General features: G+C 43.5%; 1 long non-coding RNA gene across 1 annotated transcript in view; it reads left to right on the top strand.

Moving 5' to 3' along the window:
* LOC140734103 (uncharacterized) overlaps positions 1 to 25,717 on the top strand; it is a 166,831-nt gene that overhangs the window by 50,287 nt on the left and 90,827 nt on the right. The window contains exon 2 of the long non-coding RNA XR_012100473.1: positions 13,477 to 13,564. This is a non-coding gene — a long non-coding RNA (uncharacterized lncRNA). The remainder of the gene's footprint in view (positions 1 to 13,476; positions 13,565 to 25,717) is intronic.

The raw sequence follows: 25,717 nt of genomic DNA, 5'->3' as shown, positions 1-25,717 counted from the left end.
TAGGGGCGGTCCTCCAGGCGGATGGGGAGCTGGTGGTAAGCGGATTTTAGGTCTATGGTTGAGTACACCTTGTACTGAGCTACCTGATTGACCATATCTGCGATGCAGGGTAGGGGGTACGCGTCAAGCTACGTAAACCTATTGATGGTCTGGCTATAGTCCACGACCATCCTATTTTTCTCCCTGGTCTGGACAACGACCACCTGGGCCCTCCAAGGACTTGTGCTTGGCTCAATGATCCCCTCCCTGAGCAGCCGCTGCACCTCTGACTGAAAGAAGGCCCTGTCCCCCGTGCTGTACCTCCTGCTTTTAGTTGCCACAGGTTTACAGTTGGGGGTCAGGTTGGCGAACAGCGGTGGGGGAGGGATCTTGAGGGTGGAGAGACTGCAAGTGGTGTCAGTAGCGCGGCTGTCGGCATGGTGCTGGGTGGGATGTACGGGTCGGTGTGTGTGTGTGGTCAGTAGCGGGGTATATGACGAAGTCCCACAAGACTGAGGATTTCTGACAGTGACTGGTGGGAGGGGCCCGTCATACTCCTTTGTCACACTTTTCAGGTGGCTCTGGAAGTCGAGCCCCAATAGCACAGGGGCACACAGTTGAGGCATGACCAGTAATGTAAAGTCCCGACATTCTGTGTCCTGCACCACTAGTGTCACTACACAACCACCCCCGGATGTCTGTGGAATGCGACCCAGAAACCATGTTGACCCTCTGGCTTACCAGCTGTGTCACGAGTTCGCAGCGTTGCACCGTGTCCGGGTGAATAAAACTCTCAGTGCTGCCCGTGTCAAACAGGCAGGTCGTCCTGTGCCCCTCCACCAGGATGTCCATCATTGACCTAGTGAGCTGGTGTGGGGTGCTTTGGTCGACGGTCATGGAGGCCAGAGTTGCATCGCCGTCTTGGTGCCCGGTAAGCACCCGCTCGAACCCGCTTGCGGTTTGGACCTATAGGCCTTGGCGAAGTGGCCCTTCTTCCCGCAGCTGGAGCAGGTAGCTTCTCGGGCCGGGCAGCGTTTTCGGGGGTGCTTTTCGAGTCCGCAGAAGTAACACTGCGTAGACTGGCGACTGGCAGCAGCCATGGTCGATTCGCCGGCGGGTTGCGAGGTCTGTAGTGTCCACGGGGCTGGCGGGTGATCGCATGCCTGGAAAGCATCAGCGTTGTGCAGTGTGGCCTCCAGCGTGTCGGCCAGCTCGATCGCCGAATGTAAGGTAAGATCGGCGTGTTCCAGCAGCCGCTGGCGCATGTACACTGACCTGATCCCCGTAACAAAGGCGTCTCTTACTAGGAGCTCCACATGCTGTTCCGTCATCAGTCCCCTGCAGTCGCAGGCCCGCACGAGTGTCTGTAGGGCCTGGACAAACTCAGCACTCGACTCTCCGGCCCGCTGCCGCCGCGTCGCTAAGCAATGTTTTGCGTAGACGGTGTTCACCGTCCGCAGTTATTGTCTTTTGAGGGCGTCCATCGTGCTCTGGTAGTCCGTTTGGTCCGTGATCATGGAGTAGACCTTTGGACTGACTCTGGAGGGGAGAACCCTGCGCATCGTGGCAGGCTTGGTCACATGAATCTCCTCCAGGTACGATTCGAAGCATGCTAGCCAGAGTTCGAAAGCGTCGCCGGCTTCCTGGGATTGAGGGTTGAGATCCAATCTGTCTGGTTGTAAAATGCTCTCCATGTTTTAAAATTGCTGCTAATAAAATTGATGCACCATCAATAACTCTCGGAGACTGGAAGTGAACGATAGGCTTTTATTAACAGCAAAAGGGAGCACGACATCTCGGAGACTGAGGGAGGAGCAGTGCCCCAATCGCCTTTATACAGAGGACTGTGGGAGGAGCCACAGGAGCAGTCAGCAGAGGGGCGTGTCCAGACAGGTATACATAGTTTACCACACTGTCAAAGGTTACAGGGAGAGGGCAGAAAAGGTGGGGTTGAGAGGGACAATTAATCGGCTATGATGGAGTGGTGGAGCAGACGCAATGGGCCAAATGGCCTACATCTGCTCTTATCTCTTGTGGCCTTATGGTCAGCTGCTGCCACAGTGATCACAAAATTAAGTGGTGAATGAATGTAAATGTCTTTTGAAAGTCTGGAAGTGACTAAGGGCGTTCTGGTTTAGGGCTAGTGATGGTTTATGCTGACTAGGTTAAGAAAGGTATTTTCAATTTTTCAAGATGCAGCCTTTGGTGATAATGCCAGGACTGATCCCATATCTCTACTTGTCCCAGAGCTGAGTGACTTGCTAGGCCTTTGTGCTCTTGGTACAGCCTCCTCTACATCAATAGGGACCTGGTATAGTCTAGGGGAATGCTTCAACGAGCACCTTCTCTTCGCCCACCACAAAAGGTTGAATTTCCTGGTGGCCACCCATTTTAATTCTACTTCCCATTCCCATGGCCTCCTTTAGTGCCACAAAGGGACCTCAGGTTGGAGGAATAACACCTCTTATTCTGTCTGGATAGCTTCCAAGCTGATTGTATGAACATCGATTTCTCTGACTTCTGATAATTTCTCCCCCCTCACTCTTTTCCTGCCCATCACCTCCCACTGGTGCTCCTCCTTCTCTTTCTCCTATGATCCATTCTCCTCTGCTATCATATTCCTAATTCTTCAGCCCTTTACCACTTCACCTATCATCTTCTCACTTCATCCCCCCCTCCCCACTAATCTACCTTCCTCTTCATCTGGTCTCACCTATCATCTGCCAGTTTGTAGTCCTTCTGTCCCCCCCATTTCGTATTCTAGCCTCTTTCCCCTTCCTTTCCAGTCTTGAAATGTCTCAGCGTATCCCCCTCCATAGACGCTGCCAGACCTGCTGAGTTCCTCCGTGTGTGTGTGTGTGTGTGTGTGTGTGTGTGTGTGTGTGTGTGCGTGTGTGTTTGAGTGTGTGTGTGTGTGTGTGTTGCTTGAGTGTGTGTGTGTGTGTGTGTGTGTTTGAGTGTGTGTGTGTGTGTGTGTGTGTGTGTGTGCGTGTGTGTTTGAGTGTGTGTGTGTGTGTGTGTTGCTTGAATGTGTGTGTGTGTGTGTGTGTGTGTGTGTTTGAGTGTGTGTGTGTGTGTGTGTGTTGCTCTAGATTTCCAGCATCTGTAGATTCACTTGTGTTTATGATATTGCTTGGCTTTTTTAAGTCAATCTCATTGCTATGGGTCAGCAGGCACATACAGATGAGGTTTCCACCAAAAAAGGGAATTGCAGAACTAGGTGGGGGTTTGTACCTACATAGTAAGTTTATGGTCAACACTGTATGGAGGGCTATGATCCAGGTGTGGGTCGATGGGACTAGGCAGGATAATAGTTTGGCATGGTCTGAGGGGTCAAGGGGCTTGTTTCTGTGCTGTAGTGCTCTATGACTTTATGACCAGATATGTGATTTGAATTGAGAGGCTGCAGCCAATGTGTGCTGTGAACTCAGATCGTAAATCACTTTTCATTCCCACTGTACCCACTAGGATATTGCAGACATAGCACAATTAATGCTGTATCTAATTTTCTGAATCTAATCCTCTCAATATCTCAGTTATAACCTTTTAGCCACTAAATTCCAACATGTGTTTTATTCTTTCTGTTGCTTAATTCAAGTGACTGGGTGGTTGAAAGAAAAGCACTCAAAAAGCTGAAATAAGTTATAAGTTAAAGGTTGGTACTGCTTTAAGAATTGTAACGTGATGTACCTGCTGTTTGTGTTGTTGGTACTTTGTTTTAATGAAGAGTATGACTGAAGCTACCACACTGCAGATCTGGGTTTCTGTATGTTCTTTAGTTAATGAAGTTCTTTATTAGCTTAATTTACAGACTATCTTCTGTTATCTAAGCAAGCGAATGAGAGAAGAATACTAACACGATATCTGGATGACCGGTTGATGAAACTATAAAAAATTATACTCTGTGCTTAAATCAGAACACCAAATGTCAGGGTGTGTTCCAACCGAATCGAGCTAAGACTTGGAGATAGGCTGGAAAACGATGAACTCTGGGTTAAGTTGAGATAATGTATAATGAAATATCTGTGTTGTTGGATTTCCAAGCATAAAGGATGGAGGCAAAAGGGAGATGAATTCATATTCTATACTTACAGTTTATTATGAAAGATAAACCAGAATAGATTAAAGTAAGATGCTTTTGTATCTCATTAGTCACACACGGAGGGAATTTTACCATACCATAAATCCTCTATTGAGGTCTTGGAGAATGTGTTAAATGTATTTCAAATGCACTTTATCCTGTCTTGAAATAAAATACTCCGGATTCCAGTTAATCTGGACCAGTACATTTTGGCCCAATTAAGCAGCTGCCCCAATTAGCTGAAGGTTAATGGGAACAGTTAAAAAGGTATAAAAAAGACAAGCTACCATTGAACTGAGTAACAAATTATGTATTTAAATGAAATACAGAACAAAGTAGAACAATACCAAAACTACTACACTTCTGTAAAACTGTGTATTAGTTCCCAGTAGTTATCATCAGTGGAATTCATCCAGTGTAGGCTGCCATGTTGTTTGATTGACTGTAAATGAACAAAATCAGCGCGGACACCTAGTGTAGACAATGGACTGCCTTCAAACTATGCTGTCGATGACTGCATCCTCCAAATCTTCATTTCCATTGTAACATTCAAGACAATTGTGGATACCTTCAAGTTCTTCATAGGTCCTAACTTGAAGTGGTGAAATTGTTTTGTATGGTGAATTGTCTAATAGGCAAGTGACATGCACACAGTTGATACTAGTTAGAAACCATTTGGCAACAATCTCCTGTCCCAATTAAGTGGCATAGTGTCCCAAATAAATGTAGGAGAATCCCGGCTATTTCTCGATTTGTTTTTGTTCGTTAAGAATTGTGGCTGCCTCGGTTAACCAATGGCCCAATTATCTGGAATCCACAGTATTTCACTGCAGCTTGTTCTTCATACACAAACAGGAAGATGGCGGTTCTTCACAAACTATTGAATCAGTATCAGGTTTATCACTGCTGACGTATGTCATGAAATGTGTTGTTTTGTGGCAGCAATACAGTGCAGTGCATCAAAGCACTATGACTTACAATCAGAAATACACAAAAATGAGTGTAAGTAGAAAGCAAAATAGTGAGATAGTGTTGATGAGTTCAAGGACCACTCAAAAGTCCAATGGCAGAGGGGAAGAAGCTGTTCCTAAAACACTGAGTGTGTGTTTTCAGGCTCCTGTACCTCCTCCCTGATGAGCAGAGGACATGTCCTGGATGGTAAGGGTCCTTAATGATGGATGTTGCCTTCCTGAGGCACCACCTCTTGAATATGTCCTCAATGGAGGGAAGGCTACAGCCTATGATGGAGCTGGTCAAGTTTACAATTCTTTGTAGTTTTTTCCAATCCCATGCAGTGACCTCCCCAAACCAGGTGGTGATCTAGCCAGTCAGATTGCTTTCCAAAGTACATCTGTAGAAATTTGCTAGAGTGTTTGGCGACTTAACAAATCGCCACAAAATCCTAATTGAATGTTATTCTCATCAATACTCTCACACACTTTGAATCCTCATTTTATTTAGATGCAGACTGTGCAACTTAACAGTGAATGTGATAAGCTTAAAAGAAGTGTGCGAAACTAGGTCCTATTAAGTGGCAAGGGAACTGGGAATACAGAAGCAAAAGCATTTTAAGGGAGTGCATAACCAGGGTTCTGACGTGTTTGAGGGGAACTTGGGAATTAGGGGACAAGTTAAAAGGAGTATTAGGAACCTGGGCCTCAGCAGTAAAAGGGAATGCAGGAACTGGGACCTCAATGTGCTGAGACCAGCACCTGATGCGTTTATGCTGAACTGTTGGGATTTCCAATTTGTCAAAATGTGAATTGTCAGAGTTTATTGCAATTGAATTTTGCCAGACTTGAAGGGCTTGCTGGTCAGAGATCAGACAGGGACTCTTTGAAAATGAGTTAATTCTTGAGAAAAACATACCAACAGGCATACTTGCAAAACTACTCAAAAAGATACGCTGATGTCAAAAAGGAGGATGTTTATACAGAACAGCACACACAAATGTTGGAGTAACTTAGCAGGTCAGGCAGCAACTACGCAGGGGAATAAAAAGTTAACTTTTGAAGAAGTCCTGGAAGGGTCTCAGCCTGAAATGTTCATGTTTTATCCCCCTACATAGATACTGCCTGACAATACAAGGTATAACCAACGTGGATTAAATGATTCCAGTATTTTGGACAATAAATGGCTGAGGAAGAAATAGTATGTTTTTGGGGAGAAAATAAAAGATGTGTGCAAAGTGGATTGAAAAATCATTTTGCAAATTAGTGTGACATGAAGAGGTCATTCATTGTTGACGGGTTGAGCAGTAAGAGGGTCAGATTTAGAGAATCAGTTGAATGCAATGCACTTGGTGGTAAATGAGATCAGTTCTGTGGGGGAGTGGGGTTAATATTCACATGATGAACTCATGACAGGACGTACCACACTCAAAATGCTGGAGAGGAACTTAGCAGATTAGGCAGCATTTATGGAAAGGAATGATTCTGGGCCAAAACCATTCATCAGGACTCACCCAAAATGTCGACTCTTTATTCCTTACCATAGATGCTGCCTACCTGCTGAGTTCCTCCAGCAATTTGTTTGTGTTGCTCTGGATTTCCAGCATCTGCAGAATCTCTTGTGCGCATGACAGAGTGATGGTGCAAGAGAAACCAAAGGAATGATAATGATTCAGGAGCACCATATAATGCCCTTCCAAAGCCACCGATCTCATGAACAACAAGGCTGGGTGTTTCTCTCTAAAGTGGTGAATCCAATGAAGTCATAGTGTCGTAGAACCATAGAAAACTACAGCACATTTATTCTGTGTTGAATCATTTAAACTGCCTTGTCCCATCAACCTGCACCCAGCACTCAGCCCTCCATACCCCTCCCATCCACGTACCCATCCAAACTTCTCTTAAATGTTGAAATCAAACCAGTATCCACCACTTGTGCTGGCAGCTTGTTCCACACTCTGTGAAGAAGTTCCCCCTCATGACCCCCTTAAACCTTTCACCTTTCACCCTTAAGTGAGAAAAGCCATGATGTTCTTGTTCAGAAAGAGATGCATTCACTCTAGAAAATATTCCCAAACGGTGGATGAAATGAATGACTGTGCAGCACGATGGCTTCATGCCTACATCACGTCAGCTGTACAGCTCAGCATTGTAACTGGAGATGTCTGTGGAAGAGGGAAATCAAATGTGTAAAGAGCATAGAAAGGCAAATTCACCCAAAAAAACCCCCAGTTAGACCACTAATACAGCGGTGCCAGTGGCCGGCCATCTCTAAGGGCTGGAGACACAGTGAAGATGAAGATTATTTCAGGAGGCTGTGGTGACGAAGCATGCACCCGTGACCCAGATGATATGAGGGCATAATGGAGGAGATTGCCTCAAATCTGAGAAGCAGACCTAGGGCTGGACCTGAAGTGTCTGGAGGAATTTGTGTTAAAGGAAAAACACAGGCACTGGATGTGCTGGATCATCCACTTTCTTAACTGAAGGAGAAATGCAATGCAATGATGTTTGTCTAACTTTAGGTACATGACTAATTCTGTCCATCTAATTATCTATCATCTATCTGTCACAGTATCAACCCCCTCTGGCCCAAGTGCCCTCACCACCTAGTTACACCCTTGTGACTAATGAACCTACTAACTAGTACGTCTTTGGATTGTGGGAGGAAACTGGAGCACCTGGAGGAAACCCACGTGGTCACAAGGAGAATGTATAAAATCCTTACAGATTAAATCTGTGGTTGCTAGGCAGTGAGGCTCGATAGGCCAGAAGGCCTATTCCATGTTGTTTCTCAATCAATAAATAAATCACCAGAAATGACTGTGAGTGAAAATGAAATGATTTGACTATTTTACTGAGTTAGGAACTATGAAGAATTTGAAGGTTTTGACAATCATCTTGAATGTTACAATGAAAATGAAGATTTGGAAGATGCAGTCATCAAAAAGCATTGTCTGAAGGCAGTCCACTATCTGAATTGATTTAGTTCATTTACAGTCAATCAAAAGCACATGGCAGGGTACACACAGGATGAATTCTGCCGTTAATAACTTTTAGGAACTACAGTTGATAGTACTGTAATAGTATTGTTAGTGTGCTAATCTGTTCTGATTTTATTTAACTACAAAATTTGTTTCTCAGTTAAACAGTAGCTTGTCTTTTGAATTGAATTGAATTGGATTGACTTTATTACTTACATCCTTCATATACATGAGTAAAAATCGTTATATTATGTCTCTGTCTAAATGTGCAATGTGCAATTTATAGTGCTTTATAATAAATAATATGTACAACAGGACAGTCAATATAACATAGAAATACATTCATATCAGCATGAATTAATCAGTCTGATGGCCTGGTGGAAGAAGCTGTCCTGGAGTCTGCTGGTTCTGGCTTTTATGCTGTGGTACTGTTTTCTGGTTGGTAGCAGCTGGAACAGTTTGTGGTTGGGGTGACTCAGGTCCCCAATAATCCTTTGGGCCCTTTTTACACACCTGTTTTTGTAAATGTCCTGAATAGTGGGAAGCTTGTATTGGGCTGTCCGTACCACTCTCTGCAGAGTCCTGCAATTGAGGGAAGTATGGTTCCTATACCAGGCAGTGATGCAGCCAGTCAGGAAGCTCTCAATTGTGCCCCTGTAGAAAGTTATTATACATTTTTAACCACTCCCTTGAAACTTCAGCTGATTAGGACAGCCACTTAATTGGGCCAAAATCTGCTGGTTGCAATGTGTCCCAATGAACAAGAATCCACTGTGTATTTATAACATTTTTTTATGTACCGCACAATACTGCTGCCACAAAGCAGCTAATTTCACAATACTTCAGTGATAATAAAACTTGATTCTGGTTCTGAATCTCTAGCAGTGACCTCAACATGAGATAAAACCAAACTGCCTGCTTGAAAATCAACAGGAGCCAATTATTTCTGTTAGGTATATTGTGTGTTCTGAGGAAAAAATCTCTGGACCTTGTTTAATACTGTATCTGGGTCAGAGTGACCTGTCTAATGATGTGGCATATATTCCCTGTTCTTCCTTCGTTTTTTATTCAAAGATTCGGCACAGAACGAGCCCTTCTGGCCTGCTGAGCTGAGCAATCCAATGATTTAACCCTAGCCTAATCACAGGACAATTTACAATGATCAATTCGTCTATTAACTGGTATGTCTTTGGACTGTGGGAGGAAACCCACCCACGCACACATGGGAAGAACATACAGACTTTCTTACTGAGGACACCGGAACTGAACCCCGAGCTCTGAAGCATCGAGCTGTAATCATGTCACGCTAACCGCTTTGCGACTGCAGCAAGTCTTTTATGCTGTTAATTATAAATCAGCATATGCTGACAATAAGGACGGGAAGTGCAGGGAACACTAAACAAAAGCCCTCCCCACCACTGAGCATATCCACATGAAACGTTGTCGCAGGAAAGCAACATCCATTTTCAGGGACACCCACCACCCAGGTCATGCTCTATTCTCGTTGCTGCAGTCAGATAGAAGATGCAGAAGCCTCAGGACTCACACCACCAGGCTCAGGAACAGTTACTACCCCTCAACCATCAGGCTCTTGAACCAGAGGGGATCATTTCACTCAACTTCATTTGTCCCATCACTGAACTGTTCCCACAGCCTATGGACTCACTTTCAAGGACTTTTCATCTCATATTTATTGTTTATTTATTTATTTTTAATGATGGTCTTTTTATTCTTCTGTATTTGCACAGTTTGATGTGTTCCGCAGATTGGTTGCTTGTCCGTCCTGACTCTATTATGGCTCTTGGATTTACTGAGTATGCCTGCAAGAAAATGAATCTCAGGGTTCTATATGGTGACATACTTTGATAATAATTTACTTTAAACTTTGAATTAATGTCCTGTTTAGGTATGGAAAAAATAACTTCTTGGGCTTAAGCTGTGATTGGAACGGCTGAGGTCGTTGAGTTTTAATTTTATACCCATGTTGACTTTTACTCTATAAGTAACAAATTCCACATTTCAACTAGCCTCTATTTCCTTAATCCCCTGTTGCATTTATTTGTGCCTATTTGAATTTACCAGAGTACTTATTGCCTAAGGCACGTCATCCACTAAACTGCAAAAACGATGGTTATTACAAATAATTCACTGAATAACAAGCAGTGGCAATTTGAGATTAGCTTAATTTGTCACATGTACACCGAAACACATTGAAACGTACAATGAAATGCATCATTTGTGTCAATGAGCAATGCAGTCCTGGGGGCATTGGGGCCGTGCTGGGGGCAGCCCGCAAGAGTTGCCATGCTTCTGGTGCCAACATAGCATGGCCACAACTTACTGACCTTAACTTGTACGTCTGGAATGGAAATTGGAGCACCCCCAGGAAACCCACGTTGTCATACAAACTCCTTCCAGTGCGAATTGAACCCCGATTTCTGATTACTGGGCTATAAAGTGCTGTGTTAACTATTCTCTCGCTGGCTATCCATCCCATAGGATGATGATGGTTCCTTTCAGTCAGTTAGTGGGGTGACCCCACTCCTCAGAAAGGAACAGCGTGTGCGTGAATGGATTTTAGGTGAGTAGGGGGTTGCACAGGTGCAGACCCACCCTCTCGACATCCCCTCCCGGATCCAGTGGCACGGTGGGGTCCCAGACGGCTGGGGGAAGTTCAGTTGCAGTGAACGGCCAGACCAAGCTTCGATGCGAGGGATGCCCTTTCCGCGCTTCACGGCACGTGTTTGCTGGATGGCCGTTAACCCTACGAGAGGGTTCATCCGCCCTTTGACAGGTCTTGTTTTTCGTCCTGCAGGGTGTCTAGCCACCCTCCTCTCCAGGCAAGCCTGGGGGTGGGGAGCTGGATTGGTCACCGACCACCCAACCATGCGACAGGTAGTACTGGGTTACATGGGACCAGTAGCACTCAGACCAGTGACCAGACCAGTTAACTATTATGCTACTGAGCTCAGTTAAAGAGTGGAGGAAAGAACCTGCCACAAACTCTTCCAGTGCACAGAAGCATACACAATTACAGCAGAATGATATAGCCTTTTTAAAGGACCATGAAAGGACTCACCCAAACGGCAAGAATATGAATACCTATAATTATTGTGTCTCTGTGCACAGGACTAGTAACACATTTTTAACTAGGCATGAGGGATTCTGCAGATGCTGGAAGTCCAGAGAGACACACACAAACTGCTGGAGGAACTCGGTGGGTCAGGCAGCATGTGTGAAGGGGAATAAACAGTCGATATTCCAGCTGACATGTTGACTGTTTATTCCTCTCCATAGGCGCTCAGTTCTTCTAGTGTCTTGTGTGTGTTGCTCACAAATTTTCACCTAGTCTTTAATGTTTTCATGAAGCCTTTAGCATGATATTAGATTAAGTAAGATGCACACTGGGTAATCTTTAGCAGAAAATAGCAATGAATTAAAGGTAGCAGTGTATAAAATTGATTTTTTTATTGACAGAGTGTGGTAATCAAATTTGATTGACAAGGGGATTATCCAATCACCTCTGATCTGGCTGATCTCCCTCTCTCCCCCACCCACTTGCCTTCACCTATCACCTTCAGCCTTGTACTCTGTCCCCTCCCCCACCTTATTCTTCTGGTTACGTCCCCCTTTCTTTCTAGTCATGATGAAGGGTTTCAGCCTGAAACAATTCCTGTATCTTCCTCTTCCATAAATGCTGCCTGAACTGCCGAGTTCCTCCAGCATTTTGTGTGTATTGGATTTCCAGAATCTGCAGAATCTCTTGTGCTTGCTGGGTGCTGACTGGACTAGAGGGTATGAGGTATAAGGAGCGTTGGGCAGCTTTGCTTGTTTTTTCTGGGGCAGTGGAGGCTGTGAGGAGATCTGATAGAGGTTTACAAGATCTTTTCCCAGGGTTGAGACATCTAGTAATAGAAGTCATGTATTTAAGGCGTGAAGGGGTAAGTTGAAAGGAAATGTACAGGGCAAATTTTTCACACAGAGTGGTGGGTGCTGGGAGCACATTGCCGGGGTAGTGGTAGAGGCAAATGTAATCGAGGTGCTGGATAGGCACACAAATATGTCAAGAATGGAGAGATGGAGATTGTGTAGGCAGAACAGATTAGCTTAGATGGCATTTAATTCCAAGTTTAATTGGTTCTGCACAATAGAATGAAATCTGTTCTTGTGCTGTTACGCTCTATCCATAAAAACATGCCGACATGGTCAAGAGTTCAGTTGTTGCTCAGACCAAATATCAGAATGGGGAAGAAATGTGATCTAAGTGACTTCAAAGGTACAGTTAATGTCAGAGAAATGATTACAATATACATCCTGAAATGCTTGTTCTTTGCAATCATCCGCGGAAACAGAGGAGTGCCCCAAAGAATGAGAGACAGTTAAATGTTAGAACTCCAATGTCCCCCCCCCCAGCTCCCCTCCCTCCTGTGCGTAAGCGGCTGCAAGCAATGATCCCCTCTCCCGCCACCAGCAAAAAAACGCATCAGCACCCGCCACCGATCACTCAAGTGTGAGCAAAGCAACAGCAAAGAGACAGACTTGCAGTACTCCAAAGACTGCTCATTCACCCGGTAATTCGACATACCACAGGCTCTCTCTCTCCCTAATAAGGGAGAAAGAGGTGTCTCTGTTTCACAGTGCGAGAGGTGACATAACAAACAGCTCACTGGCTTACGATGTTAAAAGTTCGTTGCATTGCTTTTTCCAAACTCTATGCCCAAAGATCTCAGGTCTCTGGGCACTTTGACCATGGAATGATTGTAGGTGCCAGATGGGGAGGTTTACGTATCTCAGGAACCACTGATCTGTTGGGATTTTCATGCACAACATTCTCTGGAGTTTACAGAGGATGATACCAAAAAACAAAAAAAAACATACAGTGAGCAGCTGTTCTGTGGACAAAAATGCCTGAGGTCAGAGGAGAATGGCCAGACTGGTTGAAACTGACAGGAAGGCAGCAGTAATTCAAATAAACACACATTCCAACAATGGTGTGTAGAAGAGCATTTCTGAATGCACAACATATTAAACCTTGAAGTGGATAGGCTACAGCAGCAGAAGATCATAAACATACACTGAGTGCATGTAGCAACTTTCAGAATGCCACAAATTTGACAGCAAAAAGGATACAGGAGGTACCTAATAAAGTGGCCATTGAGCATAATAGAGATGTTTAAAAGACTCTTAGATAAGCACACAACTGGGCAGAGAATGGAGAGGTGAATATTTGTGTAGGCAGAATGAACTTGTTCGGCAATTAATTACTAGTTTAATTAGTTTAGGACAATATCATGGGCTGAAGAGCCTGTTCTGTAAGTGTCTATGTTTTTGTCTCCTTCATATAGTCTCCCATTAAATACAGTACTGCTCTTTACATGACACCTCGAGCCTCCTGTATTTTTCAAATTCTCTGAATTACATAAGAAAAGTGAAGTAATCTAGAATAGAACACTCTCTAAATTTATTTCTATTTTTCCCCTAGATGCATCATGCTGCCTCTTTCTTCTGTCTGATAGAGAATTCTGTGGAGAGTGGCTAATGAATGTAAGAATCCTGCATTCTGAAAAAAGGTATCGTAAATTATATTTTTTTGTGCTACACAACTTTCAAACCTGTGTCAAGGAACTGCAGAAGTTAGAATCATTGGTACAACACCCACAAAATGCTGAAGGAACTCAGCAGGTCAGGCAGCATCTGTGGAAATAAATGAACAGTTGGTGTTTCAACTTTTTATTCCCGTCCGTAGATGCTGCCTGACCTGCTGAGTTCCTTCAGCACGCTGTGTGTGTGCTCTGGATTTTGAGTATCTGCAGAATTTCTTGTGTACAGACTCATTGGTTTTGGTAGGCTTTTACAAATGCTGACTGGCAATTATTGTCGAATTGGTTTGTATTCTTCGAGTAGAATCACTTTAGAACTGAGAAATAACTCATGAGCTAATGCAGTCTTATCCAAGAATTTTGGTGCATTTTTGCCTAAAAATGATTCTTTTTATTTCTGCTCTGTTGAAGCAAATTATCAGCTTGGAAGAAGCCAACAGTTTTTATGTCTTTCTGCAGGAAAATAGTGCTGGTGTGTTAGTTGTTAAATGCTGAGTGGTTCTGACAGGGCAAGTATTTGGGACAACGGATTGGTATATTGTTGTATTAAATTTGGCAGTATGAATTAAGATGGTATTAAAGCATGTGTATTAAAATCAAAACAATATGCATGACAGCATCAGCACGATAGTGGTGAGTGTAACAGTACTAATAGGGGAGTATTACAAGCAGTGGTAATTTTAAGAATATATTAATCAGAACAGTGTTAAAACCAGCAATATCAAACACAACAGAACAAAAATGCACTATTGAAAGAAGCATAATGAATACTATTATTTTTAATATGAAAATACTATAATATTATATTAATGTTGGTATTACAGGACTGTGTCAAAGTCTTAGGCACATACAAGTACTAGGGTGTCTAAGACATTTGCAGAGTACTGTAGTAACTTTATGTATTGCACTGTACTGTTGCTGCAAAAAAAACCATTTCATTTCATATGTGATGATTCTGATCTGGGTCTCTATTGTGGGCTGAGAGTGGGAAGGGGACAGGGAGAGGGGAATCATGGTTGGGAAAAGGGGAAGAGAGACGAGAGGGAGTGGGAAGCATCAGAGAGACATTCTGTAATGATCAATAAACCAACTCTTTGGAATCGAATGACATTGCATAGTGTCTTAGAGCTGGGTGTGTCTGCACCCGGCACCAAACCCCATCCCTGGCATGCCTTCTCTGCCACCTGTCCCACACCCTTCCCATGGCGCTCTCTCCTCACTGCTCCAGCCAGATTTACAAACTTGCTCTCCGCTCCACGTTGCCAAATACAGTACTGTGCTAAATTCTTAGACATCCTCGCTGTATATATATATATGCACCAAGACTTTTGCACAGTATTGCATATCATTACAATTTTACTATGTAATAAGAATTTGATTATTATTATTATTATGTGCTAGTTTAAATAATTCAGTCTGCTATAGTACTTGAATAATAGAGTAGGTATGGCTGTATTAAGTATAAGAGCATTAATTGTACAGAATAGATATTACATGAGGCAGTGTTGAATAAACAGTGCTAAATAAGGTACAGTAAATGTACAGTATTAAAGGTAGCCCTATCTAGTAAATGTGGTAGCAAAATAAATGTAGCAATATTAAATGCCTTTGATTGCTTTTATAATAACATTAATTTTGATTTTACAATATTGTGTAAAATCTTGAAAAACAACTGCAATCTGTTCACCTAAAAAAGTTTAAACAGAGGTGTTACACTAGGCTAAGTAATGAATATTTAATAAGGCAACATTCCAGAAGTGTATTCATATCATGGCCCAGAACTGTTGCTGAAGGCTGCTGTGAAATTGACACCTGGAAAGTAGATGGATCCCTCCATTGGATGTGTCATTATGGAAATTCAGAGTTGACAATTTTTTTCAAGCACTCTCCTTAACGCAAGTGGATTGTGTTCATAGGAATTCCTGAGCACTCCACATTTTCCCTTGGTAGGCCTGCATAGAAGCCTTACAATCTGATGAGTGTTCTTCAGAAGATCCAGAAGTGACTGTGAAAAATCATTTCCAAACACAACTGACCTGGCTTTTACTGGTTTCTGACTACAGTTAGGTCAGGCTTTTCTCTCCGACCTTGGCTGAATGTCAGAACAATGTACGATGGGTTTCTGCTTTATAGGCGGTCAACACCAAAATGCCATCACTGACTCTGGCTACCCTTTTGGAACAGGGAGATAATGTCTTCAGTGGTGGAGTCTGGTTTGACACATAAAGTGGACGTAAAAATTCAACATAAGATTGAGGAAGATCTGAGGTGCTCCATGATGCCCTGCCTCAATCCAAAACCTGATATATGGTCTTCATCATCGTTTAGTATCATGACTAGCATTAGAATCGGAATCGGAATCATGTTTATTAGCACTGATGTAGGTCAGGAAATTTGTTATTTTGTGAGCAGTACAGTACAAGGTATAAGAATTACTGTAAGTTACAAAAAGTAAACAAATTAACTAATAAATAAATAATGCAAAAGAGTTCATGGACCATTCAGAAATTTGATGGCAGAGGAGAAGAAACTGTTCTTAACTCGTTGAGTGTGGGTCTTCAGGCTCCTACACCTCCTCTCCAATTGGGCAAATTATCTGCCTCACTAATTGAATCACAACTGTGACTCTACTTCAGAATTACATCATTTGCTCTGAAACACATTTGTAGCATTCTGAAAGTTGCTATACACGCTCAGTGGCCACTGAGTGTATGTTCGTGGTCTTCTGCCGCACTTCAAGGTTTGCAAACACGAGGAAATCTGCAGATGCTGGAAATTCAAGCAACACACACAAAATGCTGGTGGAACGCAGCAGGCCAGGCAGCATCTGTAGGAAGAAGTACAGTCGACGTTTCGGGCCGAGACCCTTCGTAAGGATCTGTCAATTGTACTTCTCCCTATAGATGCTGCCTGGCCTGCTGTGTTCCACCAGCATTTTGTGTGTGTCACCTCAAGGTTTGATGTGTTGTGTGTTTAGAGATGCTCTTCGGTACACCACTGCTGTAACGCATGATTATCTGAGTTTCTGGCACCTTCCTGTCAGCTTCAACCAGTCTAGCCGTTCTCCTCTGACTTCTGTCGTTAACAAGGCCCACAGAACTGCTGCTCAGTGGATGTTTTCCGTTTTTCGCACCACTCTCTATAAACTCTAGAGACTTGTGTGTGAAAATCCCAGGAGATCAACAGATACTGAAACCCCATCTGGCACCTACAGTAATTTCATGGTCAAAGTCACTTAGATCACATTTTCCTCTGTCTGAATAACAACTTGACCATGCCTGCCTGCTTTTATGCATTGAGTTGCTGCCACACGATTGGCTGATTCGATATTTGCAATAACGAGCAGGTGTACAGGTGTGCCTAATAAAGTGGCCACTGAGTTTAGGTATATTTTTATGAAACAAGTTAATGAATTCTTTTGTTTTTGTCTTATAGCCTGTGAAATATTAATTTCAATTAAACCAGCCCATCCAGTTCCTCCTGCCATCGTACTGGAAGGGGCATGGAATAGTTCACAAAAATAGTACGGGGCATGGAGAGGCTGAGTAGGCTTGAACTTTTTACTCTGGAGTGATGGGTGACCAATGTAAAATCAGGAAAGGTATGGATAATATGGATAATCACACTTTTTTCAATGATGTGGGAGTTTGAAACTGAAAAGTGACGGGAGGGGAAACTTTTTTACGAAGAGGGTGATGTGTATGTGGAATGAGCTGTGGAAGCAGGAGCAATAACGATGTTTAAAAGACATTAGTCATATACTTGGACAGGAAAGGATTGGAGGGTTACAGACCAAAATGCAGGCAAACGGGATTAGTCTGAATAGACATCATCGTTGACATGGATAAATTGGGATGCAACGCCTGCTTCCAGGTTGTGTAACTCAATGGTGCCTTCATGGTAGGAATGCTGATGAGTTTTGTAGGAAGTCATGATTACCAGTCAGAGTGCTGAGAGTTGGGGGAGTCGAGAACAGAGGGGGACACTGTCCAAAGATTAGAGACAGACCTTCTAGCAGTGTTTTGGACATGCAACTATACATAAACCTGATCAGCTTTGGTACTGGTCTCCAATTTGAGTCTGGTAGATTTCTGTCAGATAAAGATATCATGAGATGTTGGATGAATCTGGGTTTGTGGAATTAGGTTACAGATTAGCTGAGGTCGTACTGAAAGGCAGAACATGCTGGGTTTATTTAAGGATTGCTTCTAGTGCTATGTCCCAGGTACCTTAAAATTTACCCATCGAAACAAGACTTCTGAAGTTATGGAGAGGGTGAAAACTGTGATGATTTCCCAGAATATGTTTTGCTGACAGAACATTACTAATGATCAAGCAAGACACAAATTCAGCACGTAGACCAAGCCTATCCAACGTCTGAGAACCTTGACTTTGTAGTGATATGGCAATATCTTTTACGTAAATCAAAAATGATGGAGCTCAGAAACATAAACAGGAAATTCTAGAAACACCAGACAGGAGGTGTGTGAGTAGAGAGCGAAGTAGCTATAATTTTAGGTAAATTATCCCAAGGATGGATGGGGGAATACTGTTTGGTCTAATGCCATTCCAGCAGCTGAGATCTAGATCCAATTCCACCAATGTCTGTAGTACAATCTCCCTGTGATTGGTTACATGGGTGGTACAAGCTCATTAGGCTGGAAGAGCCTGTTCATGTGCTGTATCTTGAAATAATTAAGTACATCTTAGGTCTACTATTCTTCAACTGAACTAAAGACGAATCCCGAACTTTACACAATATCTCTCTGCTGATCTTCCCTTACACTAAAATCAACAAGAGATCGATTTGATGATTGCTGGCTCACTATTGTTGTGCATTTAATATTGCAGTAATGTTGTAAATATGTTTGATTAAGCATCCTTTGTTGTTCACCTAATTCACTACAGGCTACATGTAAAAGTACGTTAATGGCATATGTCATTATGTCATCACATCATATGTGCGCACCTCACTGAAGTAAAAACGAGGAGTAAACATTATCCCCAGCTCCGTGTTTTCCTTTTGATAAATTTATGAAGTTTCAAATCATAACAATTATCTGCCATATTGGGTGGTCACACAAAATTAAAATGAAAACTTTATGTAGGACATTGGAAAGCATTCATACCAGTTGATAACCCGTGAGTTATCTTCTATACTTGGTGGCCTATGAACTCCTTTGAAAATCAAAATGCTGCAGACATTGGAAGTCTGAAATAAAAACAGAAAATACTGGAAAATCTCAGCAGGCTAGCCAGTATCAGTGGAAATTAATGTTTCAGATCTAGGATGCTTCTTCAAAAGATTCTGACCATTCTGATAAAATTTCACCAGCTTCTGATCATTTCTCTACGTGAGTAGCAGTGAGAAGCAGAATGCATTACAACATTAAGTAGATCAGCAAATAATGCAGATTACTTGTGCCAACCAACTGTCAGGAATGCCCAAGGACATCTTCTATCTCTCACTGCTATAGTCGGAGGTTCCCATCTGCTTTAAAAGGGCGACAGTGCCCAAGAGGAACAGGGTGAGCTGCCTCAATGGCTATCACCCAGTGGCACTCACATCTACTGCAAAGTGCTTTGGCAGGTTGGTCATGGCCAGAATCAAATCCTTTCTAAGCAAAGACCTGGACCCACCGCAATTTGCCTATCGTCACAATTGGTCTACTGCAGATGCAATCTCACTGTCTCTACACTTGGCTTTCGATCTCCTGGACAATAGCAATACCCATGTCAGGCTGCTGTTTATTGATTACAGCTCAGTGTTCAACACAATCATACCCTGTTCTAATCACAAAGCTCCAAAACCAGGACTTCTGAATCTCCCTCTGCAACTGGATCCTTCACTTCCTCACCGGGAGACCAGACTGTACAGATCAAAAATAAAATCTCCTCCTCACTGACAATCTTCACTAGCCCACTGATCTACTCTCTCTACACTCATGATCGTGTGATGAGGCACAGCTCAAATGGCATCTATAAATTTGCCAACAACACAGCTAGTGTTGGCAGAATTTCAGATGGTGACAAGGAGGTGTACTGGAGTGAAATCGATCAGCTGGTTGAGTGGTGTCACAGCAATAACCTTGCTCTCAATGTCAGTAATGTGGAGGGATTGTTTGTGGATTTCAGGAATGGTAAGTTGAGGGAACACACACCAGTCCTCATTGTGGGGTCAGAAGTGGAGGTGGAGAGGCTGAGCAGTTTCAAGTGCTTGGGTGTCAACATCTCTAAGAATCTATCCTGGGCTGAACATATTGGTGCAATTACAAGGAAGGTACGACAGCAGCTATGTTTCATTAGGAGATTGAGAAGAATTGGTATCTCACCAAAGACACTCATAGATTTCTACAGAAGTACAGAGGAGAGCATTCTAACTGGATAACTGGTTGCATCACTGCCTGGAATGGAGGGGCCACTACACAAGATTGGAAAAAGATGCAGAAAGCTGTAAACTCAGCCAGCTCCATCATAGAAGCTAGCCTCCCCAGCATCAAGGACACCTTCAAAAGGCACATCCATCATTAAGAACCCCCTTCACCCAGGACACGCCCTCCTTTCATTGCTACCATTAGGGAGGAGGTACGGGAGACTGAAGGTACACTCTCAGTGTTTCAGGAACAGCTATTTCCTCTCTGCCACCAGATTTCTGAATGGACAATGAACCCCCTAAACACTACCTCAGTATTTTACCCCTCTTTTTACACTACTTATTTAATTTTTATATGTGTGTGTGTGCGTGCATGCGTGCGTGCGTGTGTGTGTGTGTGTGTGTGTGTGTGTGTGTGTGTGTATTTATAACTTATAGTGCTTATTACTATTTATTGCTATGAGCTGCTCTACAATAAATTTCATGACAGTTCTCATTTCAAATTTCAAGTGAAGGATAATATACCTGATTCTGATTCTGAGAATCTTTGATGGGTCAGTGGAATAGAAGGTGAGGGTAATAGGTTTGGATGAGAAGAAATGGGAAGAGTCTTAAAGAGGGAATAAATGATAGCAAGGTCAAATGGCCTGTTGTTGTACCCTGTATAACGGGATATAATTTCTCTATTTTGGTAAAGTTGGTCGCCCTCTCACACCTTCTGGTTTCCTCACCTGCCCTCAACCTTCCCTTCCCTCTGTGGTTCTTTTCATCCTTCCCTTTCTCCAATGATTCACCATCCTCTCCAATCAGATTCCTTCTTCTTTAGCCCTTTGTCTCTTCTACCTATCCCCTCTTGGCTTTTTACTTCATCCTCTCCCCCACCCACCAAACTGCCCCCTCACCTGCTTTCACCTGTCACCTGCCAGTTTGTACCCCTTCCCCTCCACCCACTTTCTTCCTTCCATCTTCTGCTCCCTTCTTCCCCAGTCCTGATGAAGGGTCTCAGCCTGAAACATCGGCATCTGCAGAATCTCCTGTGCTTATGCTTTGCCAGTTCCACTCACTTTCCACCTCCCTGTCAATCGTTCCCACCACCCTGTCCATCCCAACCCACCCCTCACTCCCAGAACCATCAACGTTCGAAATGGAGAATATTTGAGAGCTTGGACTGCTATGGCCCATTCCCGCATCCTGTAGAACCAGATATAACTTTTCTATTTTACCAAAGTTGTTGAGACGATTGCAGTTCTAACACCTTTTCCTTAATTTCTCCTGAGCTTGTTGACTGCTATCTTATATACTCCTCCTCCCTTATGGAGATTCCTCACATGTCTCCTACTCAAAACTGTTGTGTGCTCTTGCTTCCCAAGTTCTCTCTATTCCCTCTGGTTTCCTGCACTTTGGCTTTTACACAGATTACAAAGTTAGTCTGTGAGTGAATGGGAGGTCTCAATTGATGATATTAGATTCATCTTCCACCCTGACAGTTACCAGAAATAAACCAGGCATTGAAAAGCTTACATCAGTGATTGTAACAAAACAGCTGTGCATTGTTGTTCAATCCTTCTCGTTCCCAGTGGTCCTTTAAATGAAGGAAATATTCTGGACTTGACCTTTATGTGACTCCAGACGTAGGGTATGTTGTTGTCACTCTTAACTAGAACTGCTGAGTAACCATCTCAGTTCAAGGGCAGCCAGTGCTGGCCTTGGCAATGATGCCACATCCCATGAATGAATTAAAAATACAACAACTTGGCATCCTCTCCTGTGCTGACCCCAGCTTGCCCTTTAATCTTCTCCCTCTCTGCAATGTTCTGCACTGTTGCCCGTAGCCACTGACACTGTAATTTTTTTAAATAAGGAAAGGTCCCCTTTAATATTCTGAATTAACAGTCCTTATGATGCCTCTATGCGCTGAGCAATTTGTCTGCATAAGGAATTAGAGTTTATGAATAATTTAAATCCCAGTCACCAAGTGGGCCTAATAATCATGTGTCCCATCGAGCTTCCAAAGCATTCTGTTACATGTATTGTTGGAGAAGACTGCTAGTTCCTCAGTGGTAACTCCGTTATTACGGCATGAATTGTGGTTTTAATTTGCCATCATATTTGAAAGAACATCCAATTACATTTAACAAAAAGCTTTTTAAATTATACTCTTTAAATCCTTATTTGAAGAACATTTCAGCGTTGGCGCGGCTGATTAAATATATTGTTATTCCGTGCACTTGGCTCCTTCGCTCCCAACCTGGACGCAGATTTCCATATTTTAAAATGAACGGCTGGTCGGCCTCCGCTGCAAGTTGCGGCTCCACTCTAACACCCGATGGTCTCCGGATTAAGACGGACAAGCAGAATGTGACCTTCATCAAGCCATTTATCCAAGCAATTTACCCGAATCTATCAAGTGCTACAGTTATCGGCAGTGTGTCTTGGTAGATGTACTGCGGAACTAAGCTCGGAATGTAGTATTTATTTTAGCCATTGAGCTAGACATAAATAAAGGAGACAGGGATGGAATCATGCCGGACTAATGTTCCAGTTGGGTATTTACCACCTCTGTTACTAACTGTGCCTCATTGACTCCATTGATCTTTGCAACACCTTATATTTTTAACACAAACATTTTTAATATGGGCCTAGAAAAGGTAGGCAGTGAACATAGTAGAAAACTTTCAGCACCAGAGATTCTACAGCAGATGGAAATGCAGAGCAGCACAGATAAGTAGGAAACTTATCACCGCAGAGGAGTCTAAAACCAGAGAGCCGAGGCTGAGAGTAAGCAATAAGCCAGGGTGACTTTTTCATGCAGAGGGTGGTTGGAATCTGGAGCACTCTGCCTGAAGGGAACACGATGTCCAAGAATAGAAAATCCTACAGCCCATCACAGGAAAAGCACTCCCCACCACTGACCACATCTACAAGGAGCTCTGTCACAGGAAAGCGGCATCCATCATCAAGGAACCCCTCCACCTAGGCCATGCTTTCTTCTCACTACAGCCATCAGAAAAAATGGATATCCTGGTGGCCACCACTTCAATTCTACTGCCCATTCCCATTCTGACATGTCAATCCATGGCCTCCTCTACTGCTGTGATGATGCCACACTCAGGTTGGAGGAGGAGCACCTTATACTCTGTCAACTTGAATGCATGAACATCGATTTCTCGAACTTCTAGTAATTCCCGCCCCCCCTTCACCATTCCCATTTTCCTCTCGCACCTCATCTCCTTACATGCCCATCACCTCCCTGTGGTGCTCCTCCCCACTCTCTTTCTTCCATGATCATCTACCCTTTCCTATCCCTTCTCCAGCCCTTTATCTCTTTCACCAGCTTTTATCAGCTTCCCAGCTCTGTACCTCACCCCCCAAAGTTTTAACTTTTCAAATTTTTTCCCAGTTCTATTGAAGGACGAAACACTAACTGTTTACTCTTTTCCATAAATGCTGCCTGACCTGCTGAGTTCCTCCAGCATTTTGTGTGTGATTTCACAACCTACAGACTCACTTTCAAGGACTCTACAACTCATGTTCTCAGTATTACTCTTTTATTTATTATTACTAATATCTGTTTTGTTTTGTATTTGCACTATTTGTCTTCTTTTGCACATTAGTTGTCAGTCTTTGTCTGTAGATTTTAACTGATTCTGTTGAATTTCTCTGTCCTACTGTGCATGTCCACAAGAAATTGAATCTCAGAGCTGTATATGGTGACATATACATAATTTGATAATAGATTTACTTCAAACTTTCAACTTTGGGTGAATGCTAGGTACTCTTATACCATTTAAGTACTGGCTGGAAGAATGCATACATGGCTGTGGAGCAAGGGCTGTTAGATTGAGTTAGTACAGATGGTCACGTAGACCGGGTGTGTTGAGAGTTCCTGTTTCTGTGCTGTTTGGCTCTTGATGATGCCAACTTGTGAGAAGTGAAAGAGGTAGTTTAATGTTGCATTGGGATCTTGGGGGGAGGAGATTTGTCAGCACTGCGCCTCTTTTCTGGGCAAGCATATCCCGATCTGTTGTGGAGGTGAGCCAGCTGCCAGGAACAGAGCTGGAGCAGGTGTTAGGTACACAGTTGCAAATCAGAGTCCTGGTGCCAGTTTCACCGTGAAACCTCTCTCTTGGATTATACCGGAGACCTTCCATTTTGTTATTGGAATGGATGTGGTCCCTTGCTGTGCTGTGTGTGGCAGGGACCCACAGCCCCGATTTTAACAAGATTCAATATTGTTTACTGACATTTTCCGGTTTATAGGAGCAGTCCTATAGAACACATTGTACTCGTAACTCTCTGAGTGGGGCTGTATGAGAACATAAGCACATCAGAAATAGCAGCAGGCCACGGACTCATCTCCACTTACCTGCCTTTTCCCCATAACTCCTAATTCCCCTACTATGCAAAAATCTATCCAACACATAAGTATGTGTGTATATACATCAGATTAGTATTATATATACATATATATATCTGAAGTGACTGTAGATGCAGGGCTGTCTGAACAGAAGGTGACTCTGACAGGGAATGATAAAGTGACAAAGTGACTCTTGGCAAGAGGAACTCTTCTGGGTAGCAGCAGGACACATGGAAACACAATAGGACGGTGACTGTAGGTGTGAGGTGTGAAGTGTAAGTGTAAAGTGACAGTGCACAGGGATGGGAGGGGACGGAGTGTGCTAAGGGGCCGTGGAGAAGAGTGGCTGATGTGGATGTAGAGGTTGTGGGGTGTTGATCAGCTTGATGGCTTGGGGTAAGTAACTAGTGGTCCAGCTGTGTATGTGTGTAGCTTCTGGGCATGGGACAAACAATCCATTAGCAGGTTCCTGTGATGATGATGGACCGGGCTTGTTTTGCTGTTGTGTTCTGTGCTGTTCTGCCGAGCACCGTGAGCATGTTACATTGACGCCAGCATGTGTGGTAACACTTGTGAGGCTGCCCCCATCACACAACAAGGCTGTGTTGGTTGTTAACATAAATGCACACTTCACTGTTTGTTGCAATGTACTTGTGATCAATAAATCTGATCAATAAATCCACGGGTCACACGGCATACCTATACTCAATGAACACGCTTTCTACTGGGAAACTCCTTTAAGTTGCAACTCATGGTCATTTCTGGCAGACTCCTGCTGCATACCAGAGTGGTAACTACACTTTCACTGTGTCCATATGTCCATTCTGTTGCAGAATCTCCTGAGGTTCACTGACCTCCATGAGTGCAGAACAGTGGGCAACAACAACGTTCAGGGGTCAGGGTTTCTGCTCTTGACCCATGTTCGAAGTACTCAGGACAGTGTTGGATCAGAGCAGGCTAGGCTCGGGTTCTGCTGCCTTCGTACCTGCTTCCTGCCTGTTATGCCTCTGGCATTTAGGGCAGCAATGAAGGTCCTCCATCTCTGTCTGTCCCCTTGGTCTTGGCAGAGTTCAGATCTAGTAGCTTCCTGTCAGATTTCACGACTGTCAGTCATGCAAGTCCTGGGTGGAGACTCAGGAATACCGTCACACTCAGATGTAAGAGGATTCTTCATCACTCTTTATATATCAACTTTGTTTGGCCAGTCAGGGTTGTTAGCTCTGAGCTGAGCCCCTGAACCTGGAGGACTGGTGGCCACTCTTAGTCTGGCCTCTACCCTTTGACCTGTTTGGCATGGGTGACTCTACCAAGAGCCAAAGTATAAAATCCTGACTGCAGCCAGCATAGCTCTTTGGGCCATTGAGGCGTTTACCCTCCAAACCATGACAAGGTT

This window comes from Hemitrygon akajei, chromosome 10 (genome assembly GCF_048418815.1).
Source record: "Hemitrygon akajei chromosome 10, sHemAka1.3, whole genome shotgun sequence".
Taxonomy (NCBI): Eukaryota; Metazoa; Chordata; class Chondrichthyes; order Myliobatiformes; family Dasyatidae; genus Hemitrygon; species Hemitrygon akajei.
This window is presented reverse-complemented; position numbering and strand designations above follow the sequence as displayed.